Genomic DNA, 9,371 nt, shown 5'->3' with positions numbered 1-9,371 from the left:
AGTAGTTAGGACAAAGTTGGTGTACTTGATATGGAAATTTGTTACTTTCTTTTTTTTTTCCTTTTAATTATCTTCTGGTACGTGAAGTTTGTAATAATCTCAATTAAAATCCTACAAATATAGATTGTTAACTGCTATAATTCCACATGCTACAAACAACTTAAGTGATGCCGCCGCAACGCGCGGCATATGGCAGCAACCTAGTTGAAGATGAAGAACAAAAGAAAAGGTATATCACTTCACATAAATTCTTATCCTATTTATTCTAATCTTTCAGTTTGGTATGGTATTTTGCCCTTCAGACATTTAACATTTCAGGATACATATTGAACTAATTTGGCATTCTATTAGGTTATTGGTTCTTATTTTTTTAAATTAACTCACAGTGGTCATAATTTCACATTTTTTCTTCTCTTCTTTCTTCATCAATCTTCAAACAATCTTTATCCTCTTCTGTTACAATAACGTTATTCGATCTCAGATCATCTTCTTTTCTCAGATCATCTTCTTCGGCTAGATTCCGGCCACTCTTATGTTTTCAGCTTCATTACAACAATGTTATCTTCAACTTTGGGCATGTTTGGCTAAAGCTTATTATAGTTAAAAATGACTTTTGGAAAAGGACTTTTGGGAAAAGGACTTTTTGAAAAAGGAGTTTTTTAAAAAAAGTGTTTGGATTAGCTTATTGATGTAAAATGACTAAAATGGGCATTCTTTTAGATATAAGAGGGTAAAGAAGGGGTATATTGGTAATTTGTAGTTTGAAAAGTTAAAAGCTGGCCAAGAAGTCACAATATTGTGACTTCTTGAAACCTCATTTTTCTTCTTTGCAAAAAGCCATTTCTAAAAGGACTTTTGGCTTAGCCAAAAACAAAAACAACTTATTGGCTTTTTGATAAGTCAATAAACCAATAAGTTGTTTTGAAAAGCTTAGCCAAACATGCCCTTTATTGTATAACGGTGGTCAATCGAGTTCTAGGGTTTCGATTTGGGATAAAGAACTATGTGGATCTAGGGTTCAGATTTGGGATAGAGAACAAGAACTGTGTGCGTTTAGGGTTCCGATTTGGGATGAAAAACGACTTGCTTCATCTTCCAACGGAGATTATGAGGAATTGTTATCTGAATTAAAATCGAATTTTGTTGTTGATAATGGTGTAATTGAACTTGAGGATGAAAAGGCAAGTAAAAATCAATGGAGGAGCAGGTCTAACCAGGTTGAGAGGGAAATTACCATTTTACCCTCATGTGCATTGCACATGACATTTTTCAACTGAGATTTCTAACCAGGTTTGGCTTAAAGGACAAAAGGTGCAAGATTTGGAAAGATAAAGGACACCGGCTGTAAACTTAATTTGGCCAAAAGGACAACGTCTGAAATTTGATGTAAACATAAAGGACAAAACTTGTAATTTACTCTGCAAAATATGAAAACTTTTGAATTAGAAGTGAAAAATAAAATTTATCAAAGGGGTTAAATACCAATGATTGAAACTTTAGACTTAAGTTGCCAAAGATTGAAACTTTAGAGAAAAACAAGGATGAGAAATTACGAGAGAATAACACGTACCAGCCGCAATGCGGCGGGGGATTCATTAGTTAAATATCATGTTAGATGAAAGACAAATGTTTCTCACATGACCACGAGCCTCTGTGTAAAATCGAGAAAAAATAACTAAGTCGATATCTGACTCGCATGTTGCGACAGACCAATAGACACGCAATAGATGAAAAAACGTTGAACCCCACACGCACGTTGCGGTATGTTAACTCGGAAATTTAGAGTGACACGTTAAATGGAGAACTTATGAAAGATGAAAAGTATATAAGTGACCAAAGTTGAAAGTAAAAAAAAAGTGTTGAGATTAAACTGTAAAAGATGAAAAGGTTAGGGTTGAAAGTAAAAAAAAAATTAAAGGGGTTAAATTGCAAAAGATGAAAACTTTTGAATTAGAAGTGAAAAATAAAATTTATCAAAGGGGTTAAAATACCAAAGATTGAATCTTTAGACTTAAGTTGCCAAAGATTGAAACTTTAGAGAAAAATAAGGATGAGAAATTACCAGAGAATGACACGTACCCGCCGCAATGCGGCGGGGGATTCATTAGTTATATATCATGTTAGATGAAAGGAAAATGTTTCTCACATGACCACGAGCCTGTGTGTAAAATCGAGAAAAAAATAATTAAGTCAATCTCTCTGACTCGCACGTTGCGACAGACCAATGGTCACACAATAGATGAAAAACGTTGAACCCGCACGCACGTTGCGGTGTGTTAACTCGGAAATTTAGAGTGACACGTTAAACGGAGAACTTATGAAAGATGAAAAGTATATAAGGGACCAAAGTTGAAAGTAAAAAAAGTGTTGAGATTAAATTGTAAAAGATGAAAAGCTTAGGGTTGAAAGTAAAAAACATTAAAGGGGTTAAATTGCAAAATATGAAAACTTTTGAATTAGAAGTGAAAAATAAAATTTATCAAAGGGGTTAAAATACCAAAGATTGAAACTTTAGACTTAAGTTGCCAAAGATTGAAACTTTAAAGTTAAAAAAGAAATCAATTTCAGATTATGAAAACAAAAGAGATAATTAGATTTAGTTAAATTGATGTTTAATATTATTATTATTATTTAATAAAAGAGATAAATAGAAAAATAAGGATGAGAAATTACCAGAGAATGACACGTGTCCAAAAATGATTTTTGTTTATTAGTATAGAAAGATTAGAATCTCTCTTCTTTTAGTTTAATGTACATGTTTTTTTGTTTCTTTTTCTTTTTTTTTTCTTTTTTTTTTCTTTTTTTTTTTTTTTTTGCAATCAGTCGTCGATCGTTGAGCAAAATTTTCACTTCATTATAAGCAAACTATTTCCCTTAGAGTAAAATGTCAAAATGGTTCTTGAGTTTAGGTCATTTTTGCCTCTTCAGTCAAAAATGAAACTTTTTGTATCTGAGATTCGTAAGGTTTCATTTTTGTTGCTATTTACATCCTTGGTAAATTGGGTAAGAATTTTCTGTTAATTTTCCCTTTTTTGTCGTTCTCCTCATTTAAATCAAGGGTATAATCGTAATTTTGTGCCATAATATATTTTGTTTTTTTAGTTAAATGTTTACCCTTCATTTAAATGAGGAAGATGACAAAAAAGGGAAAAGGTTAACAGAAAATTCTAATACAGTTTGTCAATTGGATGAAAATGACAACAAAAATGAAACATTAGGGAACTAGATACTAAAAGTTCTATTTTTTTGATTGAAGTACACTCAGGAACCATTTTGACACTTTACACTTTCCCTTACTTCAAAGTAACATAGGCAGAGGGATCAAACATGCAAAAAAGAAACAATGAAAGGGCTAAAATTAAAATACAAAAGGAGGACCACTTCAAAATAATATACGCAGGAAGGACCAAATATGTATAAAAATACAATGAAAGGGCTAATATTAAAATACAAAAAGAGATATCAACTTTGTAAATACCACTAACATTGGTATTTAAGTTAACTGATAGTGATAATGATAATTCTAATAAGGGTAAATTACACTTTCCGTCCTTTATGTTTGTATCGAATAGCAATGGATAGTCTTTAACTTCAATAATTACGGTCATAATCCTTTATTTGGAAAACTCATTACACCTTTCGTTCTTTACCACTAACTAGGTTAAAATTTTAAGTTATGTTATGTCTGATCATGTGACTTGCACATGAGGGTAGATCGGTAATTTTACTCATTTATTTAAAGAAATAAAAAATATATATAATATACACATACAAGGTCTCCTTCTCTCAAATCCCATATCTTCAACCAACCTCACCACCACCAAATTCAGCCACCACCACCGTATCCCAACCACCACCACCAAATTGAGCCCCACCACCACCACCATCGTATCCCAGCCACCACTACCAAATCGACCACCTCTTGTGCGTAACAAATATCAATCCGATTGAGTAGGTGCGTAACAAAAAAGCAAAAGGAAGCAGACGATTAAAGCAATCTCTCTCTCTCTTATATATACACTATATATGTGTGCACATATATATATATATATATATATATATATATATATATATATATATATATTGTATGATTTTTATTTCATTCCAATCATCAGGGCAAATTACATAAGGATAGCAGGTTGACGAGCAACAAACTGCGCCGCCATCCCTTTCTGAATAGAAAACCCTAATCTACTAAAAACAAAGCCTCGCCCCTGAGGGGTCGAAAAGTTGTTGTGGACCACACGCTGAACTCTAGACAAGAACCGAACCGCCTCCGGCGCCAAGGAGCCAAACGTATCAAACGCCAGGGGCACAAAGGCATGCTGATTATCCTCACAAGCTTTCGCGTGCTTTTCCACCTTCTTTGACTCTGCTTTCAGTACCGCTTGCCCCGCCACAAACCCATTTTCTCGCAACCCGGCTAGTGGGGAAAAGTGCAAAAAATCATATCCATTAATTTCTAAAGGAATTCATCGTCTCCTTTTTCTTTTTGCCTCTAGATTCGTGATTTCCAACAACTTCTGATTGTTCGTCCAAAAGTTCAACAATTACTGTCCCTATTTCAGGTTAGTTTGATTTCAGCTTCAATATAAAGTTGTTACAACTGTTTAACTACAGCCCCTCACGATCTTTTGGCCTTTCATAAACTTGTGGTTTTGAACAAATTTCACTCGTAATCTGATTTCCACCATAAGGAGATCATCGCCGGCGCTGGTGTGAGCTCCGACCATAGCCTCTGACAGCATAGATTCAACGTAATTCTTGCACCAATATACCCGTCTTCATCTTCTAATCAAAAGCCCCAACATCTTTGTCACACCCCAACCAATGGCGGAAACATCGGGATGAGACGAAGTGTGAAGATTGCTAGAGACATCATAACGCTATTTGTGACAATATTTAATAAACCGATTTCATTTCATAGATAAATTGTCAAACATACAAGGAAATTCAAATAACAACATGTTCAAAGGAAATACGTAACAACATAATCAAAATTGATACAACATATTAAACCTAAACGTCTATATGTGTATCTAGGCATCAACGCTACTTCATTTCATAGCATCATCATCCTCAACCTGTAACATGTTTAAAATAAAGTTCAATGCAAAAGCAAAGGCGAGTATACAAGTTTAAGCATAAGTATAAGTATAAGTATAAAAGTTTAAAACGAATCCACATGGCAACTTAGTTTATACGAGATCAACCTATAGGGTTGTTCATGAGCCGAGCCGAGCCGAGCCAGGCCAAGCTCAGGCTCGGCTCGATTATAAACCGAGCTGGCTCGGCTCGGCTCAGATTTAAAACCGAGCTGAAAATCTAAGCTCGGGCTCGGCTTGGTTTTAAACCGAGCTAGCTCGGCTCGGCTTGGTTTGGCTCGATTTTATAAAAAAAACTAATATATACCTCTTAAAATTTAATAGCCTAAAATATTATTCAATAATTTAAAAGAATATATTCAAAATAAGTTGAACCTAATACAATTCAAACCAAAATCAAGTTTAACAACGCAAAATAAGTTTTAATTTCAATAAAATACAATATTAGTTCATTATTATGGTAATCAATCTTCAAATATGCCATAAATATCAAATTACAAACCTATATACATGTATATAATAATCATTTTTTTGTAATATATTATAATATAATGTATATAAAATTAAAACTTATTATAAGTAAAATAATTCGAGCTAAACCGAGCCGAGCTACAAAGCGAGCCGAACCGAGCCAGCTCTGCTCGTTACGAGCCGAGCCGAGCTAGGCTCACTTTCTAACCGAGCCGAGCCGGCTCGGCTCACTTTTAAACCGAGCCAAATCGAGCGAGCTTTTTCCGAGCTAAATCCGAGCGAGCTTCGAGCGAGCTCCGAGCCGCGAGCTTTTTGAACAGCCCTATCAACCTATCGTGGCATGCAATATTTCTAGCCAACCTCTGTTTACGCAAGAAAGTTTAATTAATTCAACATGACCCAAGTTTAAGGGGGGCGGTGCGTTACTCCTATAGCGCTATACATGTCAAATGGAGGCTCGTGAAAGCTAATGACTAAAACATATCACATAAGTATGGTCCACGTAAGCATCAAGTATCACAACATAGTATTCATGTATAAGGATTGTTTTCGTGCATTGCATAAAGAATAAGTTTAAGTGTAGTTTAATAGGTAAACATGTTACACCCCAAAAGTGATAAACATAAAAAGAGGGTTGCGAGTATACTCACAAATTTGCATATGCTTTCCGATTATCCAATGTGACGAAGTTGATGAGGTTAGAAGGTTGAATGTGTTTGTTTAGGGATTTAGGAAGTTAAAACACAAGAATATAAGTATTCAAAAGTAATCATCTTTTAACACTAAGTACTTGTTCTTGACACTATGAAACCTCAAGGGTTAATGTTTTCATGGGTAATATACCCATTAGAATCGTAACAAGTCTTATGCCTTAGATGATGTTATTCTAATACCTTGACAAATGAACACAAGTCCACCATCAAGAGTTCGAATAGTATGTATAGGTATAAGTATTATAGGTATTATTTAGTCCATTAATCAAGCATGAGGTAGAAGATTATTCTTCATTTAGGCACCTCTAGTATCATGGAAGTCATGTAGGAGGTAGGAAGAACAAGCTTCCATTTAGGTACCTCTTATGGTTCACCACTACACTTGATGTCAAAACATACAAGGAGGGTCATGAACTAATATTAATACAAGAATAAGAAACATCTACACTATGCGAAATCATCAAGTGATGTGGGGATTCTACGTTGGACAACCCAAGTTAGTCCATAATCACACCTTCATCAAGCTTGAAGCTTGAACATCACTTGTGGGTTAAAAACCCTAAACAAAACAGAAAGTATATAAGGATTAACCTCTGATTTTGTATGTCTCAGCCCCGTTTTTAAGCTTAACTAACCATAAAGTGGTTATAAGCATAAGGACGTGGGTTTGAGTGAGTTAAACTCAAGTTTGAACAAGGATTAGTAAAGATAAATGAAAACAGTGAACTTTGGAGCCTATTTGCCAGAGTTCCATGGCCTTATTCTCTATGAAATACCCATGGAATCGAAGGTAAGGTCAATCCAAGCATATAGAAAAAAGAATGAGCTAAAACGGACGAGTAATGAAGAAGTTATGCTCACTTTAGTGGAGCTTGATGTTTCTGCTCGAGCCTGCACTTTCAGCTACGAATTTGGGAGTTTTAGAGAGACTTGAGAGTGTTTCTAAAGTGCAAAAGACTTGGGAGGCCTTGGGTATTTATAAGGAAGTGATTAGGGTTTAAATGGTTGGCATTTAATAGGATTAGTTGGTGGTTTAATAAATAAAGAAAATAATCAGCACAAGAGTAGAGGGTGCGGCCGTAAGGCTGTGTCATCAGCCAATTACCTTCTTTTTTTGTTTGGCAACATGTGTTAGCTTTAGAAGTTTTAAATTAATAAGTCATGTGAATACCAATTAATCCAAGGTGCCCTTATGGTTAGATGGTTCAAAAAAAGAAAAGGACTAATCAATTGCCATACAAAGCGGCGATAGACAGCTTCTAGTCCCTTCTATTATTCTTTTTTTTACTATCTAAGATACATATTTGTAGTATAAATATATATGCATACATTTAAATATTCATGTTGATATGCATTGTTATCCTACATGAAAAAAAATGTAAGTACTTAATTAACAAAAAAAAATGATGGTTGATGATGAAGTACAGCCGCAAGGCTGTGTCTTATTACTTCTTTTGTTTTAATTTTTTTTTTGTTAATTTCAATATTAATATAATATTAGGTATTATTATACTATTATTATTATTATTTTAATTATTATTATTATTATTTAACCATGTATTTAATAGTTAACAAGCACGTATAAGTTATGAGTACTAGTATGTCGGGTATCGGTTGCGCGTATGCATTCGAGATTGGTAACGTATAACCCAAGTATTGAAACACGTATAAGCATAAAAAAATATAATTTCATTAAGATCGAAGTCTCGGATTTGCAATAGTTTGAAACTAAATACGAAATAGAAAAGGAACAAGCTTCCAAAGAATAGGAATATGAACAATGGTTTTTAAATATAGCAAGTATGAAAACGTAGGGGTTACAATCTTAATATCTAACTATGATTAAAGAAATCGAATTTTGAGATTGTTATAAGATGGTTGTTCTAGGGTTCTTAAATGGTGGTGGTGGGGTTTGGTGGTGATTGCCAGATCATCTGGTTGTTTAGAGAGAGGGGGACTTTGTTTAGAGAGAGAATGGATTTTAGGTATTATTTTTGTGTTGTTTATTAAAATATTTTTTAAATGATTTGGTAATTGGTAAAAAGACTAAATTACCCTTATGTGACTAAAGTTAAGTGAAAATTTTAACCAGGTTAATGCTAAAGGACGTATGTTGTAGTGGGTTTTACAAATAAAGGATTGTGACTGTAATTATTGAAGTTAAAGGCTATCCATTGTAATTTGATACATACATAAAGGACGAAAAGTGTAATTTACCCTTCTAATAATATATAAATGCATGTTATGTGGTGAGTTTATAATGCTAAAGTACCATAAAATGCCTAAGACCAAACCGACACGTTCATGTCTGACAGTTTATGCTCATTAACGTAGGCTCCTTCTATACACACAAACCTATAATCTTATTTACACATCCCTAGTGTATACGAGTTGTATAACCTTATACGGCCTATATAGAATCCTTCTGCACAAAAATAAATGCAGTCAAATCTTTTTACATGAATGAGACATCGATGCTAAAAGTTTGGTTTTTGAAACAATGAATACTGAAATAATTAAAGTGGAGAAAGCGTGCCAAGCAACCAAGAAAAGTTGCATCAAGAGGATGTATTATGTGCTTTAACATGTGGTACAATACATAACTATGAGTTGTTGTAGAACTTGTTCCATTAGCATACAACACTCTAATGCACAACACACCAATGAAGCAGAAAGGCAACAAATGTTACAAAATTATAATAAGTTGTTGTAGAACTTGTACCATTAGCATACAACATTCTAATGCACAACACACCAATGAAGCACAAAGTACAACCTATAAAGCCAACAAATGTTACAAAATTATAATAAGTTGTTGTAGAACTTATACCATTAGCATATAATACTCTAATGCACAACACACCCAATGAAGCACAAATTACAACCTATAAAGCCAACAAATGTTACAAAATTATAGTATATAATTCATAGATTTCATATAAATAGTATTGTTTAGATATTACTTTTTGATGTTGTTGTTTAGTTTTAACCAATGATATTTGTTTTAAATTAAGCAATAAGATGTCATTCATTTATCTAGACTAACCCGATTGCACGCTAAACTAACCCAAACTAATAAACG

This window comes from Helianthus annuus, chromosome 4, assembly GCF_002127325.2.
Source record: "Helianthus annuus cultivar XRQ/B chromosome 4, HanXRQr2.0-SUNRISE, whole genome shotgun sequence".
Taxonomy (NCBI): Eukaryota; Viridiplantae; Streptophyta; class Magnoliopsida; order Asterales; family Asteraceae; genus Helianthus; species Helianthus annuus.
This window is presented reverse-complemented; position numbering follows the sequence as displayed.